This window comes from Pinus tabuliformis, chromosome 1_1 (genome assembly GCF_031772625.1).
Source record: "Pinus tabuliformis cultivar Carrire ecotype Pingquan chromosome 1_1, CPIR1, whole genome shotgun sequence".
Taxonomy (NCBI): Eukaryota; Viridiplantae; Streptophyta; class Pinopsida; order Pinales; family Pinaceae; genus Pinus; species Pinus tabuliformis.
The window spans coordinates 633,022,817-633,050,311 of NC_142297.1; the positions used below are offsets into that span (position 1 = coordinate 633,022,817).

The window sequence follows — 27,495 nt, forward strand, 5'->3', positions numbered from 1 at the left end:
GAAACTAGTTCCTAATAATAGATTTATTATTATTTAGTTCAAAATGCATTTTACAATGGAGTCATCGTGCATTTAAATATAATACATCATATCTGAATTATTGGTCACCAACCTAACATCCTAGACTACTTTACCTAGTCAAGCATACCTAACAATTCCGCCTTTAATCTTGAGTGGATAAATTCTTCTCATCCAATTCAAAAACCCACATGCTCTTTCCTATCATCTAGCTTTTTATAAGGGTTATCCATACCTAACTAGGTCTTAGAGATGTATGACTATTTACATGTAGTTAAACCAAAAACAAATCCATCTCTAAAGAATTTTTTTTTCTATTCTATTATATTCCCAACCCTTAAGTTGCAAACCCAATCTCACTTTTCCTAAACTCTTATGCTACTCACATTGCACTATCCATGTATTCTATCCATGGCTTAATCTCTAGTTGGATTTGACCTCAACATACAATGAACTAGTATATGCAAGCACCGCCTCATTCTTCATGTCACAATCCCTTGGCTCGAATACTAGTGTGTTTTATAAAAAGGGAGGGAGAAACAAAAGAATAATATATGTATAACCACAATTCATAATAAATACATAGGAAACAAATTTTGTTGGTCCACTCAATATGGGTTACGTCCACTAACAAATGGAGAGTTATTTTATTATGCATTAAGAAACTCTTCACATTTTTATGGTCTCCAAATTACTTTTTTCCATGCCCTCACAATTTACCAATGGTAACTTACAAGGGAGTCATCATGTGTTTAAATAGGCTATATTGCATGAAAATGCCCCGGGTTACCAAAATCTATAGTTGGTAAACCTTCTAATGCCCATATCAAACTAACTTTGTGATTGGGCCACGTTTAACCTAACTAATAATTTCCCCCTTAAACTTGACTTGGGGAGATTAACATGAACCTAATATATTTTTTGATGTCCATATTATAAAGCAATCATTCACCAAAATACATGGGTAACCAGTTGTTGTATACAATTTTCTAGGACATTTTTTCTTATACATTTTTCATCAACCATCTTACATCCTAATATCCTACATACCTTTCTCAATCTAGCATATGAGTACATTTTCCACCCACATACATATTCATGTGGTCCATTCCACAACATAATCATACATAATTCCATGCTCCATGGCACTCAAATTGTATGCATGATTAATGCCTAATTAACAGGGCTTAGAACAAAATAACCTCAATCTAGAAGAAAAGTACACTTCCCACCCTTCTACCTATTTAAGTGGTTCATTCCACAACTTGATAATACATAATTCTATGATCCATTTCACTCAACATGTATGTTTGGTTAACAAGTCTTATAAAAAACTAACCTCAAACTATCATACAAGTATGTTTTCCACCATCGTATCTATTCAAGTATTTCATTCCACAAATTGAACCTCCATCGTATTTGTGCATGAGAGTGTTGGCACCATGTGCTACTACAATTCAACATGTATGTCTAAATACTTACAAAAACCTTAGAGAAAACATCTTACCTATAGATAAAATTTACAACATGGACTCAATACTATAGGGTGTATATGCACTACTATGGCTTTCCACACAATGTTCAATCTTTCAGTAGGCCTCTAGACTATTGGTTCCATATCTCATCTGTGTAGCTATGTGATCTCTCTCACTTTATCTCTAGACCATGTCGATCAATAATTTTCACCTACTCCTTAATATCCACTCAACAATCACATATGCATTTGTCTCACCTTGACCTAGCCTTTCAACACCATCCACACTCACCTAATACACGTGATATCTCATCGGCCTCACTCTCAAAATTGATCTACACAAATCCATCCCAACAACAACTAAATTACTTTTCTCAATTCTTGGTTTCTTAGTAGTGGCATTTCATTAGGCTCTAAATCTTGGGATTCAACGTTTATTTACACACCACTACTAGCTTCTCCTCCAATGCAACTTTAGGGCTTATTTTTCTTCACCTCATTCTCTTCACTGTTCATATTGTTTCGCCAACTCATAGTCTCCTCCTCATTATCTTCATCACAAGCTGCAATTTTACGGTTATTTTCATGAAAGAATAAGAGAAATAGCTACAGTAGCTATTTGCTCCTTCATTAACTAATCTGAAAATGATCATAGACTTAAACTGATGTAGAATTGATTAACGATTAATGATTTGAATGTTAGCTCAGAGCACATAAATCGAGGAAACTTCTTGAGAAGAAGACTTTATGACAGTTGATTAAACACAAGATAGATGCATAACATAAGTGAAAATAGTAAAAACACAGCGATAGCAGACAAAAAAAATTATTACAAAGTTCATCCTTGATGGACTACGTCTTCACGTCCACTTTCCGAATGGGTGACTGGATTATTTGGATTGAAACAAATGAGGTATATTAAATAGAGATTTGATCAGTATGAATGTGCACACAGGCACTTCTGATCACTACCATCATATAACCCTCTGAACCAGCTTTCCAACGCTTGCATGGTTCCCAATTCCGACTTTGGATGCTCATGTTACACTAAAAACAAAACTCCCTATGACCTCTTGAATCTGCAAACAAAATTCAAAACCACTCCCCTCTGATTAATGAAGGAAAATGCGGCTTTTAAAGGCCTGCAAGTACATAAAAACCACCTTGGGCTAATTTCAGGATGAATTGGTTACTTCTAGTTAATTTTGGAAGTCAGTATTGTTGGCAACTGACACCTAAGTTGGCTGCATGGTGGCTGAATTAGTTTGTTCGACAAAAAACCAACAAAACACCAAAAAATACCTTAGGATAAGTACTTAACCATTGGTGGTCGACTAACTAGGCAGAGGGCTAAGGGCTTCCATGTGAACGCTGGTGGTCTAACCACCATGTGCCACCTCCGCAGTCTCCCCCAACGATTCTAGCGATGGCTTCATTAACTGCCTGCATGTGACAACTGTTAGCGGTTCCATATGGCGGCTAACCTCCATGTTAACATTTCGACAGTTTTGATGTTGTGGTGCTAACTCCATGGTCTTATCCAAACCTTTTTCACATGCCAACTTCTGACGATTTCAATTGGCGGTTACCAGCCCCCGATGGTCTATCAATAGTGTTATGAAACCAGCTCAAGAAAAGATAGATCAACGCCTTAGAATTAAGCCTCTTCGAGGGGGAAACCTCCTTTACATTAGATAAATGAACAATTCTTGGATGATTCAAATGACAAAACCTCCTTTCTATATATAGGAGTTTAAGGAGTCACAATATAATCCAGCCGACCTAACAATAATAATATAAAGCCACAAAAATAACAATAGAGGGATTCTATGGGGCACAGTAATAACAATATGGGGGCAATAGGGGCACAACAATATTAATAAGGGGTATAACTACAATAGTAATGGGGTAATCACTAGTATTATGGGGACCCAACATTCCCCTCTCCTTCAAAAGAGTGTTGTCCTCAACGCTTGAGTAGTTCTAGATACTTCTGCATAAAATTCTCATCCTCCCATGTGGAATCTTCAGCAGATAAGTTCTTCCACTTGATAAGATACTCTGAAATTGATCGATTTCGTAGCTGTCGAGTTCTTGTTTCTATGACTGCTTCCGATTCCAATATAATTTTTCCTTCCTCATCAAGTTCTGGTAATATTGTTTGAACTGGGAGCTTGTCACCTATAACCTTCTTTAAACATGAAACATGGAAAACTGGGTGCAATCGAGAAGCTGCAGGAAGCTCCAATTTGTATGCCATAGTACCAATCTTTTGGGACACCTTGTATGGAGCATAATACTTTGGTGATAATTTATTATCCTTCTTAGCTTGCTTGAGGGACATTTGCTTATATGGTTGTAGTCGTAGGAATACCCAATCACCTTCATCAAAACTTCTTTCACTGCGATGTTGATATGCCTGTTGTTTCATTCTATTATGTGCCAACACGAGGTTATCCTTTAAGAGTTGGAGGACTTGTTGTTGATGTTCAATGTGATGTTCCACAGCCCGAACCTTAGAATTTTCTCTTAAATATGATGTGATGGATGGTGGTTGATACCCATAAAGTTCCATAAATGGGGTAATTTTTGTTGTTGTATGGAAGGAAGTGTTATACCACCATTTAGCCAGAGGCAACCATTTGACCGATTGTGTCTGTTTATCAGATACAAAGCAACGAAGATATCCTTCCAAACATTTGTTTACTATCTCAGTTTTCCCATCAGATTGAGGATGATAAGATGAGCTATGATCTAACTGAGTACCAAGACAAGAAAATAATTCTGTTCAAAAATTTCCAGTGAAAATGGGATCTCTGTCACTTACAATAATCTTTGGGTTTCCATGTAGCTTTTGAATTGTTTCCATAAATGCAAGAGAAATTGTATTGGCTTTAAATGGATGTGATAATGCACAAAAGTGTGCATACTTGGTAAGTCTGTCAACTACCACCATGATGACACTCTTTCCCTCAAACTTGGGTAAACCTGTGATAAAATCCATTGAAACCTCCTCCCAACGTTGGCTTGGAATGGATAAAGATTGTAATAGACCCGGTGTCTTAATTGTTTCAACTTTATTTTGTTGGCAAACCAAACATCCCGCCACAAACTTTTGAATATCTGATTTAAGGCCATCCCAAAAAAATTCCTTCTTAACCCTGTGGTAAGTTTTTAAAAATCCTGAGTGCCCTCCTAAGGGAGAAGTGTGCAATTCCATAAGAATCTTTTGTTTTAGCTGGGAATTCTTACAGAGCTATAAGCGATCTTTGTACCATAACGAATCATTTTGCCAACTAAATGTATCAGATGTACTGGAATATTGTTGTAACTTTCGAATAAGTGCCCACACTTCTTCGTCATTCTTCCACTCCTCCCTTGCTTCATTTATCCAATCTGGTTGGATAACAAAAATGGCAGACAACAATGCTTCCACATCCACATCCTTTCTTAAGAGTGCATCTGCCATCACATTTTGCTTTCCTTTTTTGTACATGATTTCAAATTCATAACCCAACATCTTTGTGACCCACTTTTGTTGCTCTTCAGAGGATAATATTTGTTCTAAAAAGTATTTAAGGCTATCATGATCTGTTTTTACCTTGAAGTGTCTTCCCATTAGGTAGGGTTGCCATTTCTTAAGTGCATGGAGTATTGCCAACATTTCCTTCTCATAAATAGCTTTGCTTAAAAACTTTCATTTGATTGGAAGACTTCCAAAAGAAATGGGTCTTTCATCTTGCATTAGAACAACACCAATTCCATTTTATGAAGCATCACATTCCACAATAAAGGTTTTTGTGAAGTCCGGTGTAGCTAAGACCGGTGCTTGGCACATTGCCTCTTTAAGATGTTCAAAGGCCTTTGCTGCTTCCGGAGTCCATCAAAATGCATCTTTCTTCAATAATGTTGTTAGAGGTGCTACTATTCTCCCATAATTCTTAACAAACTTGCGATAATACCCTGTCAACTCAAGAAATCCTCGCAGATGCGTTATGGATGTGGGGATTTTCCATTCCTTAATGGCTTTAATTTTGCTAGGGTCTACCTTAACTCCTTCATGAGATACAATATGACCTAGATATGCCACCTCCTGGACTCCAAAGAAACATTTGGATCTTTTTGCATATAATTTTTTCTCTTCCAATAGTTGTAGCACCCTATCAACATGTTCAACATGATCCTTCCAAGACTTCTTGTAGATTAGTATATCATCAAAAAATACTAACACAAATTTTCTAAGGAATGGTTTGAAAATTGAATTCATCAAACCTTGAAATGTTGAAGCTGCATTGGTAAGGCGAAAAGCCATGACCAAAAATTCATAATGACCCTCATGAGTTCTAAATGCTGTTTTCGGAATGTCTTCAATCTTCATTCTGATTTGATGATATCCTGAACGAAGATCCAACTTGGTGAAGTAAATTGATCCATGCAATTCATCCAGTAATTCATCAATGACAGGAATGGGGAACTTATCTTTAATAGTGAGCTTGTTGATCTCCCTATAATCCGAACACATGCGCCATGATCCATCCTTCTTGTGCACCAATACTACTGGAGCAAAGAAAGAACTTTGACTCGGTTGAATTATACCAGCCTCTAGCATTTCTGCAACCATACATTCAATTTCACTCTTTTAGACATAGGGATATCTGTATGGCCTGATGTTTGGAGGAACAGTTCCTAGAATCAGATGAATAGCATGATCATGATCACGCATAGGTGGAAGACCTTTGGGAGTCTCAAATACCTTGGAATGATCGTCCAGGACTTTTTGGAGATATAGAGAAATAGATGATTCCGATGTGGAAACATCTAGCGAACATAATTGTGCAATTACACCTCTTTGCTCCTTTTTTAGAAGCTTTTTCATACCATTAGAGCTATTTATCTTTCCTGGTTTCCCTGCAATACCCCTTAATTCAACTTCCTTTCCTTTTGTAGAAAATTTGATGAAAAGTTCTTGAAAATTAAAAGCTATTGTACCCAAGGATTGTAGCCATTGGACTCCTAGTACAACATCAGCACCTCCCATTGGAATGGAAAGCATTGGGCTAGTCAATACATATTCTCCCATGGATAGCTTGATATTATGGCACTTTCCAGAGAACTTTATTGTTCCTCCATTTGAAATCATCACTTGACACTCTGGTGCTAGATATAGGAAGCAATTCAATTCTTTTGCTACCTTACAATGAATAAAATTGTGGGTGCTTCCTGAATCAATCAACACTATTACCTTTTTCTTCTTGATTTGTCCTTCTATATTGATGGTTTGAGGAGTGGTAATTCCCACCAATGCATTACAAGATATGGTCGGATTTATTTTTTCCTCATCTAGGCTTTGTTCCTGGAGTATATCCTCTTCTTTTGACCTTTCTTGTTCCTTTTCTTCTTCCTCTTCACAATCTATGTAGAATAATTTCTTCTCAGCACACTTATGACCTTTAGTGTATTTGCTATCACAACTATAACAAAGCCCTTTTTCTCTCTTTTCTTCCAATTTTTGTGGTGTCAACCTTATAGGTTGTGGAAGACTAGGGGCAACAACACTTCTATCTTTATAGTTGTGAGTGGTATGCTTCTTGGTTGCCATAATTTTTCTTTCCATTTTTTTTGCTAACCTGAATGCCTTCTCTAATGAATCATGTTCCCAAAGGCGAACATCATGTTGGATATTATCCTTTATGGACCCTATGAACACATCAATCCTATGCTCCTCTCGAATATATTTTACCCTTATGTTCAATTTTTGGAACTCCTCAATGTGCTCCATTATTGAACCCTTTTGTTTGAGACTTATCAATTGGCTAAAAAAAGTGTTGCTTTTTGTATCCTCATAATGTGCTATCAATTCTTCCGTAAAAATTGCCCAAGTGATAAATTGTTTATGAGAGCAAAGCCATTGATACCATACAAACTGATTTGGTTCCAAATATAAAGTTTCCATACGTAACTTTTGTGTGTTTTGCACATTATTGAGATTGAAGAATTGCTCCATCTGTAATATCCATATTGCGGGATCCTTGCCATCAAACTTCCTCCTATCGATTTTTGGAATATGGTGGGTCTTCGATCCAACATTAGAGTCTATGGAATCATGATTAACATTTCTTTTGTTCTCATCATGAGTTTCCTTTACTACCCTTTCACCATTAGTGACCCTTTCTTGTAGCAACTTCTTCAATTCTTCCATGTCTGTCTTGAATTCTATCTTCAAATCGCCCATCTTAGCTTCTACACCTTTCTTTAAACCATCCATCTTAGCTTCTACATCTTTATTTAAACCATCCATCTTAGATTCTGTTCCTTTTTGTGCAAGTGACACTTGTTGCACTTGGTCTCGTAATTTTGCTATATCATGTTGCATTTCTTCCTCTTCTTCATAAGTTATGCTAGAGCTTTCAGGTTGCTTACTAGATGTTTGCATTTTCTTTCCTTGGGGCATCAATTACTGATAATAATGCTTTACTATGCCCTTTGAATTCCTTCAAACCAAGCTTACACAAAAATTTAAAAAAAAAACTACACACCTTTTTCCACTTTGCAGAAGCTTGATATTGAATCTGATGTATCTCTGTTATTTCGAATCATCCAGTTCTTGAATTGTGATATGTAGTAGCCTTTTGTGTCCTCTTTCCAATGCCACTAATCTGATCCAAATTGGATTCTCCAAGAAAGAGTTATGCACAATCTCCCGCAGTGACTTGATTGTAGACTAGTTCAGTAGAGTGAACTTGTATGAATGCCACGTGTCACTGTTTTGACCTTTGACTCTGAAAAATATATACAAGAAAACTACAGTTTGTCCTCTTTCTGTACCTTCTTGTGAAATTTCAATCCGATGCTCAGAAAGAAAGTTATCATGATTTTCCCCAGGTCACCTGTTTGTAATGTAATTCAGGAGTCTGCAAAAAGATCAACTTCCTCAGATCATATCTCCGCAAATATAGCGTGAAAAGCTCTAAAATTTGGACCCAAGGTTCAGCGCGATTTCTTCTCAAATGGGGTTTTTTTTAAACTTCTGAAACATCGCAGAAAAAAAGTTATAGCGAAATTCCACGATGACCTGTTTGGAGTAGCGAAACCCTAGATTCCAAAGCTCTGATACCAAATGTTATGAAACCAGTTCAAGAAAAGATAGATCAACGCCTTAGAATTAAACCTCTTCGAGGGGGCAACCTCCTTTACATTACATAAATGAACAATTCTTGGATGATTCAAATGACAAAACCTCCTTTCTATATATAGGAGTCTAAAGAGTCACGATATAATCCAGCCGACCTAACAATAATAATATAAAGCCACAAAAATAACAATAGAGGGATTCTATGGGGCACAGTAATAACAATATGGGGGCAATAGGGGCACAACAATATTAATAAGGGGTATAACTATAATAGTAATGGGGTAATCACTAGTATTATGGGGACCCAACAAATAGCCCTATCACATGGCTCTCTGACATGGTTAGACTGCCCACGCGGTCTTCTAGCAGTTAGGTTCAGATATGTAATTTATAATGTTGTTATTTGTAACTACATAGGTTGAGAGTGTATTAGGCTAGGGTTAGGACTTAGGCTTAGTTTTGTTTTTCAATACAAGCTTTTGAATGTGATAGGTAGGACTTATGTTTAGATGATCTTAGCATAGGTTTGTGTATATATTGAAATACATATCATTGTAATGTAGATGGATAGGGTTGAAACTTAGGTGATAGTTTTGATAGTTTATTTGGTAAACTAGGATTAGGGTTTACCTTTTCATTTTAAAAACCCACATACAAAATATTGTCACAATGTGATGAAACCAAATACATATCGTTGACAGAATCGACAGTTGTGAAGTCAACCCTGACGACATATCAAACCTTTCCCACTGACAACACCCATGTCGATGATCATCTCACGAGATAACACCAAAACCCATGTAGACACCAAAACCTATGAGTCAAACAACAAGACACAGGTCAATGACCAAAGCTTGGAAGAATTGTGGATGAACACAAGTCGACAACCAGGTACAAACCCATATTAAATGAACACCATGAAAACCATATTACCTTAACAACCTAATCCATACCAACAATGTCAAAGTTGATGAAACCGAATTGAATGGATGATGACACTTGAACACCTATGCAATGATCTGATGAGATCCTCCTGGATCAATCCCATCCACTTGAAAGCTTTTGGACCACCAAAATTTTGACTAAACAAATAGTCGATGAGGGTAGAACTCCCTCTCTTCCCACCTTGACTTGATGATGTACCAATACATCCAATCAATCACCTACAAGTGATGACCTTGATGATGCTAACCATGGCACTTTTTGAGTTAGTGACCTATTTCATCTATCTACAGTATGAACAACTAGCGATGATGGGCAAACAACCTGTTATGAACATGGCAATTGAATTATTTCCATGAAGAACCATGAGTTAGTGATTCATAAACATCTCTGATGATAGTCTCTGCTGGATTTTGTTTAGTACCATCAACATGTATAAACAATCTATTTTGTGGAGTAATAGAGACAAACAAAGATACTCTTGACATCAAAACAACTACTTGATTAAACATAATTTCCTGATTCCTGATTACTAAGTGAACTTGCTACAATGAACCTATCAAACTGTAAGGTGAAATCTGTTGCAACTTATTTTGTCTTTAAAAGTATTGAATTTGCTGTTGATTTGTTTGAATCACTTTTCCTTCATTTATTAAATGACGTTTCCATTGATTAGCACTTTCCTCTGATGCATAAGTTCCCATTAGACACTTTGACACTGCTTTAGAAAAGGCTTGGATATGAAAACAAATAGGTTTCCTCTCCACTTGAAAAGAGGTTTCCAAACTGTTCGAGACATGAAATGGTGACACAATACAAGAGAAATTGAACACTGACTTTCCCCAATATTGACCTGTATCCTTACAACTATTTATTTCCAAACTTGGACTGAATTGATTCATTCTGACATTAGGAAGAGGAGCTTTAGGCACAAACTGTAATTCATGTTGTAATCCCTGCTTATGAATAAGATGTTTGGTTTTACATAGAACTGGAATAGTTTCTATTTCTTTAATCAAACCATCTTTAAGTTGAGTCTCATAACTTAAACAACCATCATGTCGATTTTTATGTTTTCCTTTCACACACATGATTACAAATCATTTAGTTGAACTTATTAATCACTCCATTGGATTAACCTTAACTAAATTAAAATGATTTTTACTTTGATGTGCCCTGACAATAAATTCAACCCTATCTTTCTTGAGGTGATATTTATGTTCTCTCCTATAAAATATTGCATCATGATCATAAAGATAAGGACTTCTTAAGACAACTCCACATATGTCTACTAGAACCACATCTAATTCCACTTCATCAATGTAATTAGCTGTTATCCCAAATCTTAATCGACACTGTTTGGTGACTTTTATCTGAGTTGATTTATTTAGTCATCCTAATCGGTAAGGTTTTGGATGATTCCATGTTTCCAAACAAAAACTTTTAACTAAATATTTAGAGATTAAATTTGCATGTGATCCACTGTCAAACATTATATCTATCTTTGTATGCTTAGAAGTTATCCTTATGTTAAACAATTCAACTCTTTTAGCTTCATGTGAAGGATTTATGTTTGACGAAGATGCAATAGTTTTCAAACTTAAACCAGTGTCAGAATTTTTACTTGTCATAACCATGACGATTATCCTCCTTTCATCACCTGAATCTGAACCTAGATCTTGTTGGACTGCTGCAATGGCCTTCTTTTCATCCTTCTTCTTAACGAACTTTTTGGGCTTAAGGTCTGGATGAAGTTTCCAACACTTAGATTCATCATGACCGATTCTCTGGCAATGAGAACAAGTGGGTATTTCCTTCTGAACGATCGTTGATTTCTTTCTCTTCGAAATGTTTTTCCCCTTACTATCACTAGAATCTTTGATTTCCAACTCTTTGGATGACTGTGATGAAAACTTAAAGGGTCTGCCACCTGATTAAATATGTATGGCTTGAACACACACTTCATCAAAATCATCAGGATTAAACATCAATAATGTATGCTGCAAATATGAATGTAAACTGTCTATGTATTTTAACAAAGTTTTACGTGTATCCAATGAAATTCCAAGTGCCAATGATTTCTCTCTGAACTCCTGAGTAAACTCCTGAACACTCTACCCTTTACCTTGCCTCAGATGCTACTAGTCAATAACAACTTGCTCCATGTATCCTAAAGGATAGAATTGTTACCTAATAGCTTTTGAAAACTTAGACCCTGAAGAGATGACTTTTCCTTTACGCTTTACATCTATCTAAGTTTTAATTTCCCACTAGATTAAAGTTGTTCCCCTAATTCTAAGTGTAGCTACCTAAATTTTCGTTTTATCGTTAGAAATGTTCTGAATGCGACAATACAATTCTAACTGCTTTATCCAATTATCTAGCTTTTCAGGATTCATTTCGCCATCATAAACATGTAACTCAAATTTCACATCAAGTTTCAAAAGTGATGTTTTCTTAGGTTTCTTTTCTATTTTAGATTCTGCATTGGAAGAAGAAGATGATGATGATGATGATGGAGATGATGGAGGTGAAGGTGGTTTATCAATCTTTCGTTTACATTTGTCCTTCTTCGGTGGCTTTAAAGAAGAAGTTACATCTCTCGCCTTCTTATCTTCGTATAATTTTCCCAACATCTGCTACATAGTCAAGAATGCTTATTGAAACTATTCTTCACTCATCTTAGCTTCAGTTTTTTCACCTACATCAGGTCCTGACATGGTAGATTTATAAACGTCTCATCTCTTTCCAATCTCTGGATCGATCTACTCAAGGATTCCTTCTCCTCGTTGGGACTTTGACCTGGTTAACATTCAATGGAAAATTCTACAAACACAACCTGCTCTAATACCAAATTACATGATCTGAAAATGATCATAGACTTAAATTGATGTAGAAATGATTAACCATTAATGATTTGAATGTTAGCTCAAAGCATGGAAATTGAGGAAAACTGCTTGAGAAGAAGACTTTATGACAGTTGATTAAACACAAGATAGATGCATAAAAGAAGTGAAAATAGTAAAAACACAGCGATACTCGACAACAAAATCAATTATGGAGTTCGTACCTGATGGACTACATCTCTGGGTCCGCTTTCAATATGGGCGACCGCTTTATTAGGAATTAAACATATGAGGTCGATTACACTGAGATTTTATCTATCTAAATGTGCACACAGACACTTCTGATCACTGTCATCAAATATCGCTCTGAATCATCTTTCCAACTCCTGTCACAGTTCCCAATTCTGACTCTAGATGCTCTTATTACACTGAAAACAAAACTACCTATGACCTCCATAATCTACAAAAAAAGCCAAAACCACTCTCCTCTGATTAATGAACGAAAATTCTCCTTTTAAAGGCTTGATGGTACATAAAAGCCACCTTGGGATGATTTCAAGATGAATTGGATGCTTCTAGTTAATTTTGGAACTCATTCTTTCTAGCAACTGACACCTAGGCTGATTGCATGGTGGTCGAATTAGTTTGTTCAAAAAAAACCAACAAAACAGCCAAAAATACCTTAGATAAGTACTTAACCTCTAGTGGTCAGCTAACCAGTCGAAGGGCTAACGACTTCCATGTGAATTTCAGCAGTTTAACCACAAAGTGCCAACTCCACAGGCTCCCTCGGTGGTTCTGCTGATGGCTTTGTTAACTGCCCGCATGTGACAACTCTCAGCGGTTCCATCTAGTGGCTAACCTCCATGTTATCATTCTGACGGTCTCGATGCTACGGTGCTAACTCCATGGTCTTCTCCAAACCTTGTTGACATGACAACTTCCAACGGTTTCAATTAGCGGTTACCAAACCCCGACGGTCTATCCATAGCCTTGTCGCATGGCTCTCCGACATGGTTAGACTGCCCGCTGGGGCTTCTGGTGGTTAGGGCCTGATATGTAATTTATAATGTTTTGATTTGTGATTACATAAGCCGAGAGTGTATTAGGCTAGGGTGAGGACTTAGGCTTAGGGTTTTCTTTAATACATGGTTTTGAATGTGATAGGTAGGACTTCGGTTTAGATGATTTTAGCATAGGTTTCTGTATAGTTTTTGAAATACATATCATTGTAATGTAGATGGATAGGGTTGCAACTTAGGTGATAGTTTTGATAGTGTATTTGGTAAATTAGGATTAGGGTTTACCTTATGTTTTTAAAAACCAATGTACAAAATATTTTTGCAATGTGACGAAACCAAATACATATCGTTGAAACAATCAACAACTGTGAAGACAACCCTGATGACATATCGAACCTCTGCCACGGACGACACCCATGTCAATGATCATCTTGCGAGACAATTTCAAAACCCATGTCGACACCAAAACCTGCAAGTCAAATGATAACACACATGTCAACGACCAAATCTTGGCAGAACTAACGATGAACACAGGTTGACAAATTGGTACAAACCCATATTACCTAAATGCCATGAAAACCAAATTACCTAAACAACTTGATCCATAACCAACCCTATCGAAGATGACGACACCGAATTGAATTGATGACGACAATTGAACACCAGTGCAATGATCTGTTGAGATCCTCCTAGATCATTAACAATAATAGAGAATTGGAAAATCAATCTACCCACTAGTAGAAGATGAGAAATTAGTGACTAGGTGACTAATAATGTTAGTCACCACAACTTTTGCAAGTGAAATATGACCAAAAAAGAGAAATCTTTTGTGACACAACTAATAACGACTAACATAAATAGCTAATTAGTCACGGGCTAAAATATACGACTAGTTAATAAATAATACAACTTAAAATCACTAACATGAATGACTAATTTAGACTAGGAACAAAATAAGACCACCTAACAAGTGTTACAGTAATACAAATTAGTCATTTATGTTACTCATTGTAATTGTGTATGGAAACTTCAAGATGATGGTTGAAGATCCATGTGAATATAACCCAACCAATAATATTGGCCTAAAAGATATTTGAGATTGTGTTTGGGTTTGTAAAATAAACACATGTCAAAACTTAAAAAAGAAAACAAAAGCTTAAAAGTGTGTATGTGTTTGTAACATAAGCTCATATCGAAACTTTATATGGTGATAAATTTAGCATTTATCTTTAAATATTCTTATGGCCACCTTAAGGTACTAGGAAAAATCTAATATGATTGATGTAAATATAATTGATAACTTCTTGTCACCATGCAAATTCAACCCTAATTCGAGAAGCCCAAATAGCCATTAGAAAATGATGTATAATTTTTTTAAAGAAAACATGTAGATAAATTTATTTTTTCGTAATGTAAACACATACTCTAACCTTTTGGTGCCATGAATTCAATCGTAGGGTCATATGTCAGTATGTAAACTCAAGGCATTGGGAAAAGAGCCATTCACTCCAAGTCCAAATTTGATATTGAGTAAACTCTAGGCGTTGGGAAAAGAGGCACGTGAATATAATTTCATTCACTCCAAGACCAAATTTTATATTAAACTTAGTAAGTGGATCTCAATGTGACCAAGTGAGAACCTATTTTAGTTTGTAGTATTTAAAATGAAAGAAGACAAATGCCTAAAACCACTTTCCTCTCCACTCACAAAATATAGATAAAAAATGGGTTGACGTATTTAGAATTAATTTAAATAAAATACAAGTTGCAAAATTAACTTATTCTTTCAAACTTATACATTTAAGTCAATCCTTAAAAACTTTACATAATTAATTAACTAATAACAATAATCTAACTTAAATTTATGATTAAGCTAGAAACCAAATTGCTATATAAAAGCCATTTATTCATAAAAGAAAAATAGGCCAATTTAAATTTGAACCTATAACATTGTGCAATATATCTAAATAAATTATTTTATAATATAATAATATAATATACCATTTCTTATCAAATTTATAACCAAATAATGCAACAAAATGGGGCTATTTTTCCACAATCTAAATCCACTAATTCGTAAAATAGTTACATAGTGGAAAATTTGTGATGTATACTGTTACATTCTAATTCAATATCAAATAGAAAATAATGAAAATTCTCCATTTCCATTTATTCATGGGTCAGTTAGAAATGATCAAAATTTTCCTCATGATTCTTCCCCCAAAAATAAGTGTTTTCTTAAGGTGTCATATTTAGCATCTACATTTTTTTGATCAGCTAAGCAACCACAATGATCATGGATTCTTAACCAAACCTGTAGATCACCAAATGTTGGAAGGTTCTAACTATGTAAATGAGAGAAGAGAGGAATAGGGGTATTTAGTGGACTGGTTGCTGAAATCTTAGACATTTCTTACAAAAAACAAGTGGATGCGCTAGGTTTCAGGCTCAAATTACGTGTATGGAATACTCTACCTTGTTGTGTCAGTAAAACAACCAGCTACCCATTTAGCTACGAAATAGAGATCCAGGTAATAGTTAATTTCTCTCACCTCACTGATGATAGAATGTGGTTTCATTAATTACAAACTAATTAATACAACCTTTGAAACTTTGAATGAAATATATCTAAGAACAAAGAATTTTTGTTTTGTGATTTTTTCACCTATTTTGCATTTAGCCACAAGGGGGAATGATGTTTGGGGCTTTTAATGGAAAATTATTAAATTTTCTGAAATAACATCGATGATCAATTAACCCATTTAGATATGAAGGCAAGGGATGTTTGGGGTTTTTAATGGGGAAACTATTGAATTTTATGAACCATAATTAATGACCAATTGACCTTTTTGAGGATTAAGATTATCCATATAGGATAAAATGCAGACTAAAACCAAGAGGAGAGGCATGGTAGATATTTGGGATGAAAAAGGGGAGGAATTGGTGTTATCCTCTCCAATCAACAATGAAGAGGATTTGGGTTCAATCATTAGGCAAGGGTTTGAGGTTGGGAAGCCAGAATCCCTATTGCAACAACTCAAATATTTTGTCAAGAAGAAGGAGACTGAAATAGAGGACTTATGTAAAGCTCATTATGAGGAATTCATCCATGCAATGGATGAGCTCCTTGGGGTTTCAGTAGATGTGGGTGGGTTAAAAGTAGGATTACCGGCTTCAACAAGTGGGTAATTCTTTTGTGGCTAACGATGAAGAAATTCTAGAAGCTTATGCAATTAAGAAGAACTTAAAAGAGGCAATCCAATCATCAAAAAGCTATGCACATGCCATGGAGTTGTGTGTTATAAATTATAGTTACTAGCCCATATTGAAAACTTTAGACTCAATAGAAAGAGACTACATTCCCCAAATTCCAACCAATGCACTTAATCAAATGCTAGAAAAGAAGATCCCCAAAATCAAATCCTACATCGATAAAAGAGTGAAAAATGAATTCAATGAATGGTTGGTGAAGATTAGGAGTGTTGCTAAATAAATTGGTTAGTTGGAAATTGCACAAGCTTCTTCACCTTGGCAGAGAGAAGAGGAGTTGTGAGGCCGACTAAAAGTAGGGAGAGGAATAGAGCAGGTTAGGTGTAAGGTAATGTGTATATGCTTTAGACATTGAGGATATGGAAGATGTTGATCCTATTTTAAAATTCAACACTACTCCAGTTTATAGGGCACACAATATCCAGAATTTTGTGGGGCTCGAGGACGATTTCCAAGATTACCACTATATAAATCGTCAATTTCAACTTAATTCAAATTTCCAAATCTCATCAGTGTAGCATTTTCTAGAATCACATCAGTTATCTTTGTTCAGATTGTTGGGTTTTTCATAGTCGAAAATCGTGTCTTGAGGATGATTGGAGGATTAATCTCCACTCCCCAAGTGGAAATGATGTGGGATACAACTATAACAAAGATGAGTTGTATTTTAGAGGATCAGTTTTCACATATGTAGGTTGCAAGCCATATTTTTTTTATCAAGGACTATGTAAGTCTACCTGGTATGAATTTGAGAATATATGGCTACTAGGTGTGTCCTTTGCTTAATATTTTGGACAAGAATAGAGACACATATCATGAAGTTCCTCTAAATGAATGTAGAAAACAAATCAATGATGTCCTTACTAATGGAAAATATGAGAAGATGGTGATGAAAAATAGTACGAGTGCAACATGAATCTGTTGGAATTCCATTTATAGATATCATATATCATGCTTTTTGTCCCTTGCACAGTTTTTTACCATGGAGCCTGATTGTTGTCGGATTGTGTTGTCTTTCACAGAGGATTCTGTGAGCTATCTATCATATGGAGGTCACATGGACTTTTATGATATTGTGAAGAAGTATCTAGATAATATTTTGATCAATGTTATGAATGAGAATTACTCGAATTGATCAACATATCCACGTTGGGGGTATCTCATGCCATGTAGATTGTTGCCAATATGACAATTTTAGAGATAGATTGTGACTTTTTTATGTAGCATGTTGCCGAATTTTGTGGCATTCATATGCACTTTGTAGAAAGGTTGCATGTTGCATTGTCCACTCAAACTGTCTTGAAGAACTCTCAAGATGATGCACATGAAGCAATTCTGAGGCTAGTCAAGTCTAAGGTAGATTATTTTATGTTTCTAACTGACAACATCAATTAGAACCAAGATGAAGTTCCATAAAATGGTAATGAATATCTAAATGAGCTGGTAATTTACTTGGAGACGTTGGTTCCTATAGCACAACAAATATTGCCATTGGATGCCTTGGAGAAGGTAGGAAGGCGAGTGTTGAAGCACATATCAGACTGCCTCATGGTGACACTCATGAGGGACAATGTCAAAAGATCAATATAAATGCTATATTATGTATTGATAATGATTTAAGAGTGCTAGAGTCCTTTGTTCGGGAGAGATTCCAAAACAATAGCTTTAGTGAGCTTTAGGGTGCTACAAGTTTCAAGGATTGCTTGATAGAAGTACGACAACTGGTTAATATTTTATTGAGCAACTAGCTAGAGAACTTCATGAACCCTGTGATAAGGGAGAAACACTACAATTCTTGGGATTATAAAAAGCTTGCAGTGATTTATGAGAAGTTCAGAGATTCGCTTGAAATGCTAATTGGAAGCTTGGATGGTAGTAATTTAAACAAAAATCCCCCAAAAAAGTCCATGGATACATTAGTAAGGAGATTGAAAGATTTCAACTCATGGATTCAATGGCATGTTTCAAGTCACTAATGGAAACATTGTATGTTTAATTTATATTCATACTCTTGTGTAAATACATTAAATGGTGTTTACATGTTATAGGTTTATAGAAATATGTATTCTATTTCTCAGAGTGTTTAGGAAAAATAACATTTGTTTGATGGAGTATTTGTCTAGCTACACAAGTTAAAAGCCTTGATAAAATCAACAAATTAGCCCTTGAGACTCAGGGGAATTATATCATTAATGAATAAATTCTTTTTGATCTACTATGTCATGTGCAATATTATTTTTTCCCTTGGCATTTACGTTTTTTCTTCCCATTTTTTTATGTATTTGTCTTAGATGCATAGGAACCTCCTTTCTTATGACAACCTTTTGAATATAGCCCTGAATCATTTTCTACATGGATGATCAGTAAAGTGTAGTTAGCAAGCATCTTCAAGCAATGAAGCTGAGCATAAACAATGCCTATAATTTGTTAAAATATGTGTAAAATTGGAAAAATTAACCATTTTATGATCTAGTATTAAAGAGGGTTCATAATACAAAGGACACTCTAGAAAACTTTGACTGAAGGCTTCATTGGACACTAAATTTCGGATGATTGAAATCTATATTTATATTTTTTAGAGGGTATAATGCAGGGGGATTTTAATGGTAGACCATAGCTATTGAAGCTATATAACTTTGGAAAACAATATTTTCAACTTATTTAAGAGTTGAATAAAATTTTCGAAGGTTCTCTCTTCATGAATATCTCTTTGCCTAGTCTTACCTAACAAAAATTATTATTTGACAGGTATCTTTCAGTCTTAGATTCTATTATGTCTTAACATTCTAAGTTTGTATTTAATACCTTGTAATATAATTAGTATTTGATATAATATAAAAGGATAGAAAATTAAATTGTCATGCTGATGTTGTTATATGTATAATGTCATGATTGCCATCAAAGGGCTATAATGACCACATATACAGTCCGTTGGATTTTGGTAAATCACCATCCAACTTCCAAATATTAAATAGTATATCAAAACAAAGTCAAATGTGGACAACTGTATGATACAATGATGTATGAAAGTGTTATCAAAATGAAGGTTGTGATTTTGAAATTCTTGGGCAAGAGAGCGGAACCCCATCTGCTATCTAGTCGACTACTCCCAATTTCACATCTCTTCTTTCCCAATATCAAACTATGCATATTTTCTTGTATCCTTTTCACTCTTACCCATATTTACTTTTATTCGTGCCAAGCAACTTATGCTTCCCATATATGCCTTGTTCCGCCTTAATTGTCTTTGCCTTCATGTCCCTATTGCATATATCCCATCCTCACTTGCTACTAACAGAGATAGATACTGGCCCCTCTAACTCAAGCTCAGGAAAATACCTTTGGTAAACATCATCAAAATCTTCTTTCAAGGAGAAGCTACTTGTACATGATTGTTGCTTTCTACTCTTTGTTTCACTTCTCTCCCTTACTGTAACCACCTTTCTCCATTATTTTTTGAGTTGGCCCAGGTTCTCACTTATTAGCAGGCCTTCCCATCCCACACTCAAAGAGGAGTTTGTGGGAATTTGATAAGAATAGAAAACCTCCTACTAAACTATCCATGGATTTCTTGGAGGCCCCATTTAAAAATTCCCATTGGAAAAGATACTATAATAATTTTTTCAAAGTATGCCTCTATGTTTTCATGGATTTTTCAACTACATAAATCTTCCCATTTGGATGGTGACTATTTACTTGACAACCTCATTCTATCCATCAGTGTCAATAGAATGATAGTTTTATCTTTTACACCAAAATCACATGCTTACTATAGTTAAAAGATTAAGTAGAATCCCCTGATTTTGTGGTTCCAACTTCCTTCTACAATAAGGCATATCTAGCTCCGTCTTTAATTTAAAATTTCAATTCCATGAATCCATAGTGCAATTTCATAACTCTCAAGCAACTTTCTTTTTCCGTGGCTTAATATTTTATAGATATTGTTTTCCATCTTCATAAACTCCTCTCTTTCAGTTAATTGACCCTCTTTCATTGAGTTTGAATAGTTTTGTGGATTGATCAACTTTATCATCTTCACAAACAATTCTCTAAACAAATATTGATTCTCCTCTCTTGCCTCATGATATTTCAATATGTTTCATTGAAGGGCGATGACACACTCAAAATTGAAACGTAAAGGATGATCACTGAAAGGCATCAATACCCAAAAGCGTGAAATGTGAAAAGTGCAACCTTCGTGCAAGGCAATAACTACTGCAAAAATTGGGATACCTTGGATAGAGATGAATAATGCCAACACTCAGATGAAATTGTTTATGTATGTTGAATAGAGTCACAATACCTTCAAAGTAACTATATAAATATGTATTCAATACTTTATGTTTTTATTATACACTCACCTATTTGTTTAACACAATATTTTCTTTTAGATTATTGCATCAGAGCTAGTTGTTGAAGGTGAGTAAACATTGAATCATGTTTGGACTGCATTTATTTCCTAGATTTTGTCAGTGAGAAGAGACAATGCAAGTTTTTTCAATGGCTTGCATTATATATCTGTCAATGATTTGGACTAGAAATGATGGGCACACAATGATGCCATCCCAACATGAGAATGGTACAATGAAACTTTATCTAGTGATTAATGTTCCATTGAGGGAATTGAAGAGCTTATGGCACACAAATTAATTCATAGAGATTGATAGCTTGGGAATTTCTTTTGTATATGACCTCCTATGCATGGAATTTTGGTTTAGTACTGATTGGAACTAAACTTGTGTTTAGATGGGTTTTTGCTAGTCTAATCTTCCCTTTTGACAAATTCTAGAACTCAATTCATGTGATTCGATACATATAGTCATTATAATTGTTTTAGGCTTTATCCATTATGTTATTTGTTTAATGGATCCCTAGTGAGGAGTTTTAACAGTTTAGTATCTCATACACTCTGGGATACTAGGCACTTGCATACCGTGCCAGAGTACTAGTAAACTTACCTTTACTATATGAAAATGAAGATTCGTCCCTTGAACATCCTCCTCTCCTAACACCATGCCTTGTTTCTGTTCTCTTAGCCATTGCCATCCAACCTCAACATTTGGCTCTGATACCATGTGGAAAATCATAACTTCTATGAAGCAATATGGAAATTTTCACTAGCTAATTGGTTGGGAAAACACATTCTTGTCAGGGGTGAAAACTGCATGAACAATGTGACCATTATAGTAGACAAGAGATTATTAGTCCCAAACACTATTTGAATTAAGATAAGATAGTATTATCAATTTTCAAAAAATGACCAACAAATATTTCAATGGGTCTAGAGAGGGAAACCATATGTCAATCGATTATGACAATGTGAACATTCCTAGATGATAAAAAGTTAGCAAAAGATGTTGAGACTAGTCAAGTCTAAAGTAGATGAGTTTATGTTCGTAACTCACAACATCAATTGGAACCTAGATGAAGTTCAACAAAATGGAAGTGAGTGTCTAAATGAGGTGGTAATTTACTTGGAGACATTGGTTTCTATAGCACAACAAATATTACCATTGGAATCTTTGGAGAAGGTAGTAAGGGGGGTGTTGAAGCACATATTAGACTTCCACATGGTGGGTCTTATGAGGGACAATGTCAAAATATTTAATATAAATGCTATAATGGATATTGATAATGATTTAAGAGTGATAGAGTCCTTTTTCGAGGAGAGATTCCACAACACTAGCTTGAGTGAGCTTCAAGGTGCTAGAAGTTTGAAGGACTGCTTGAAAGAAGTCTGGCAACTAGTTAATCTTTTATTGAGCAAACGGCCAAAGAAGTTCATGAACCCTGTTATAAGAGGGAAACACTACAGTAATTTTCGTTATAGAAAGGTTGCAGTGATTTCTGATAAATTAATAGATGTGCTTGAAAGGTTATTTGGAAGCTTGGGGATTAGGAATTCAAAGAAAAATCCTCCATAAAAGTCCATGGATACATTAGTAAGGAGATTTAATTATTTCAACTCATAGATTCAATGGTATGTTTCAAGTCAATACTAGAAACCTTCGATATTTAATTTATATTCATGATCTTGTGTCATTAGATTAAATGTTGTTTACATGTTACAAGTTTATAGCAATATGCCTTATGCTTCTCATAGGATTTAGGAAAAATATAATTTGTTGTATGGAGTATTTGTCTAGATAAAAAAGTTAAACGCATCGGTAAAATCAACATATGAGCCCATGAGACTCATGTGAATTATATCATTAATAAATAAATTCTTTTTGATGTACTATGTCATGTGCAATATTGTGTTCCCCCTTGCCCTTTATGTTTTGATTTCCCATTTTATATGTCTTACATTCATAGGAACCTCCTTGCTTATGGAAACCCTTTGAATATGGTCGTGAATCAATTTCCGCATGGATGATATGTAAGGTGCATTCAACATGTATCTTCAAGCAATGAAACTCAGCATAAATAATGCATATATCTTGTTAAAATATGTGTAAGCTTGGAGAAATCAACGATTCTATGATTTAAAATGAAATAAGGTGCATAATACAAAAGATACTCTAGAAACCTTTGACCAAAGGAGAGGAAATTGTTCTTGAATAAGGCTTGGCTCAACACTAAATTTAGGATGATTGAAATCTATATTTGTATTTTCTATAGGGTAAACGGCAAGGATTTCTATTGGTAGAACATGGCTATTGAATATATATAACTTCCAAGCACAAGCTTTTCAACTTAGTTAAGAGTTGAACAAAAATGTTGAAGCTTCTCTCTTCATGAGTGTTACTTTGCTTAGCCTTACCTAACCAACATTATTGTTTGTCTGGTATCTTTCAGTCTCAAATTCTACTACGTCTTAACATTCTAAGTTTGTATTTAATACCTTGTAATATAATTGGTATTTGAGATAATATAAAAATGATAGAAAATTAAATTGTAATGATGATTTTTTTATCTGTATAAGGTCATGATTGTTGGCAAAGGGCTATAATAACCACATATATAGTTCCCTAGATTGTGGTAAATCACCATCCAACCTAGAAATATCAAATAGTCTATAAAAACGATCTCCAATGTGGACACTTGTAGGATACAATGATGTATTCAAAGTGTGATCGAAATCAAGGTTGTGATTTTGAAATTTCATGGGCAAGATAGTGGAACCCAATCTGTTATCTAGTCCACTACTCCCAATTTCACATCTCTTCTTTCCCATTCTTAAACTGTAAAGAGTTTATGTATCCTTTTCACTCTTACCCATTCTTAGTTTTCTCTGTCCCAAACAACTTATACTTCCCATGTATGCCTTATTTCACCTCTCTCGTCTTTTCCTTCGTGTCCTTGTTGGATATATCCCATCCTCACTTAGTACTAACAAGCTAAATACTGACTCGTCTAGCTCAAGATCAGGAAACTACCTTTGGTAAAGATCGTCATAATATTATTTCAAGGAGAGGCTACTGGTACAAGATTGTTTCTTTCTATTCTATATTTCACTTATCTCCCTTACTGTAACCACATTTCTCCACTATTGTTTTAGTTGGTCCAGGTCCTCACTTATTAGCAGGCCTTACCATCCCACACTCAAAGAGGGGTTTGTGGGGTTCTGATAAGAATAAAACAACTCCTGTTCATCTAGGCATGGATTTCCTAGAGGTCCAATTGGAAAACTCACATTGGAAAAGATACTATAATAATTTGTTCAAAGTATGCCTCTCTGTTTTCATGGCATTTTCCATTACATCAATCTTACCATTTGGATGGTGAATATTTACTTGAGAACATCATGCTATCCATTAGTGTCAACAAAATGAAAATTTGGTTTTTTACACCAAAATCACATGCTTACTACAGTTAAAATATTAAGTAGAATCCCCTAATTTTGCGGTTCCAACTTCCTGCTACAACAAGGCATATCTAGCTCTGTTGTTAATTTCAAATTTCAATTCCATGAATCCATAGTCCAATTTCACTATTTTATAAAGATCTTTTTCCATCTTTATAAACTTCTTTGTTTTAGTTAATTGACCCTCTTTCATTGAGTTTTAATATTTCTGTGCATTGATCAACTTTATCAGCTTCACAAACAATTCTCTAAACAAATATTGATTCTCCTCTCTTGCGTTGTGATATTTCAATATGTTTTATACTTTTAGAGTGAGAGGAATAACCTCTCAATGGAGTTTAATTAACTCAATGTTTTGGAGTTCCACATGAGTCCATCTTTAGTGGATACACTAATAGTGTAAGAGAAGATTAATGATGTATTGTAGAGCTAAAATTATGTATGTGTATCGATTCTAGAAAAGAACAATAAGGAAAGATTTAGTCGGCCAAATTGATTTGAAATTTCAAAAAAAAAATTATCTTATATTTATTTAAATGTTTAATAGATGAGTTAATTTAGAATTAATTGATTTTTCCATGAAAATTAGGGTTTTATTAGTTATTTGGATTGTCATAGAGAACTATTAATGTTTTAAATTATTTCTTATATTGAATTTTAATTTTTATGATTAACCCGATTAATGTATTTAATTACAATATTATCAAATTATTTTAATGGATTTAAATATATAAATTTTAAATTATTTTAAAATTTTGTAAGTATCTAAATAGAATGTATATTTAATAAGCTTTAGTTATGTTGAATTGTTTATGGCTGAATTATGTTTGTCTAATTTGTTATTATAATTATTTTATTGGAAAGTTGAACAAACACCTTAGGATTGTTTCTCTAAAAAAATTTATTATAATTTTTATTTAGTATTAAATTTAATTTGTAATCTTGTTTTAATGAAATAAGATTAGCATTTGAGAATAAAATAAAATTTCATATTCTCAAACCCTAATCTTAGATCATTAAAACAAGATTACAAATTAAATTTAATACTAAATAAAAAATTTAATCAATAAATTTAGAGAAACAATCCTAAGGTGTTTGTTCAACTTTCCAATAAAATAATTATAATAACAAATTAGACAAACATAATTCATCCATAAATAATTCAAAATAACTAAAGCTTATTAAATCTACATTCTATATAGATACTTACAAAATTTTAAAATAATTTAAAAATTATATATTTAAATCCATTAAAATAATATGATAATATTGTAATTAAATACATTAATTAGGTCAATCATCAAAATTAAATTTCAATATACTAAATAATTTAAAACATTAATAATTCTCTATGACAACTCTAATAACTAATCAAACCCTAAATTTCATAGAAAAATCAATTGATTCTAAATTAAATAATCTATTAAACAATTAAATAAATATAAAAGAATTTTATTTTTTTCCAAATATCAAATGAATCTCGTCAACTAAATATTTTCTTATTGTTCCTTTCCAAAATCTATATACATACATAAGTTTAGCTCTACAATACATCATTAATATTCTCTTACACTATTAGCGTATCCCCTGAAGATGGACTCACTTGGAAGTCCGAAACGTTGGGTTAATTAAACTCCATTAACAGGTTATTCCTCTCTTATCTAAAAATATTCTCCCCACCTGTATGGATTCATTATTTAAAAATGTTTATACCATTCATTGCAGGGCGATGACACACTCAAAATTGAAACATAAAGGATGATCACTGCAAGGCATCAATACCCAAAAGCTTGAAATGTGAAAATTGTAACCTTTTTGTAAGGCAATAAAAACTGCAAAAACTGAGATAGGTTGGCTAGAGAATAATTCCAACATTCAAAGAAAATTGTTTATGTATGTTGAATAGATTCACAATACCTTCCAAGTATCCATATAAATATGTATTCAATACTTTAATTTTTTATTATACACTCACATGTTTGTTCAAACTGTATTTTATTTTATATTATCCCATGAGAGCTAGTTGATGAAGCAGAGTAAACATGGAATCATGTTTGGACTAAATTTGTTTTCTAGATTTTGCCAGCGAGGAGAGAGGGTGAAAGTTTTGTTAATGGCTTGTATTATAGGTTTGTCAATGATTTGGACTAGCAACGATGGGCACACAACCATGCCCTCCCAACATGGGAACAATACAATGAAACTGTTGGAAATAATACTGAGAGGGGGGGTGAATCAGTATTATCTAGCAATTTAATAAATCTTCCTTATTTGATCTTTGAATTATTTTTGCATGTCAGTACCATAAAATAATGAGCATGAACAAAGAAAACAGATAGTCACACCAAAGAACACAAGATGTAAGGTGGAAACCCAATGTGGGTGAAAACCACCTGCTGCAATATGTCTCTATCTTCTTTCAAATTAGAAACTCCTTTTACAATGATTTTGTACTGGTGCAGTCCTTTACCAGTACGCAGGCTGCAACCTGCAGAGAGCTACAACTCTCTCTCTCGTTTTCCAGTCTTCTCCTGGAAGGGAGCTACAACCCCCTACTTCTTTTCATAAAGCATCAAATGATCATCAAGTACATAACAGTTACAATCCACTACAGTTATCAGATCAGTAATAACAGAACTAACCAAGAACACCTTATCAACAGAGAAATTCAATCAACAGAACATCTTAAGATAGAGACGTAGTTTTCCCTTCTGTGGCCTGCGACCAGACGCAGCTAACCTTCTTCTCCCCTCCATCCACACGCAGAGATCCTTCTGCTGTGCTGCGTGCCCGCACACTGTTCCTTCAACTGCACTGCGTCCTGTTGCTGCAGGGACGCACCCAAAAACACTGTCGCGCCGCGTTCTTTTGCTGCAGGGACGCACCCAGAAATACTATCGCGTTGCGTCTTTTTGCTCAGAGACACACCTAATCCTTATTATGCTTCGCGTCCCCACGCAGTGCGCCTATTACTGTACTGCGTC

General features: G+C 34.5%; 1 pseudogene; it reads left to right on the forward strand.

Annotated features, from left to right (window-relative positions):
* The first annotated feature begins 16,314 nt into the window (after nucleotides 1-16,314).
* LOC149214908 (exocyst complex component SEC15A pseudogene) lies at nucleotides 16,315-22,676 on the forward strand (annotated as a pseudogene).
* The last annotated feature ends 4,819 nt before the right edge of the window (nucleotides 22,677-27,495 follow it).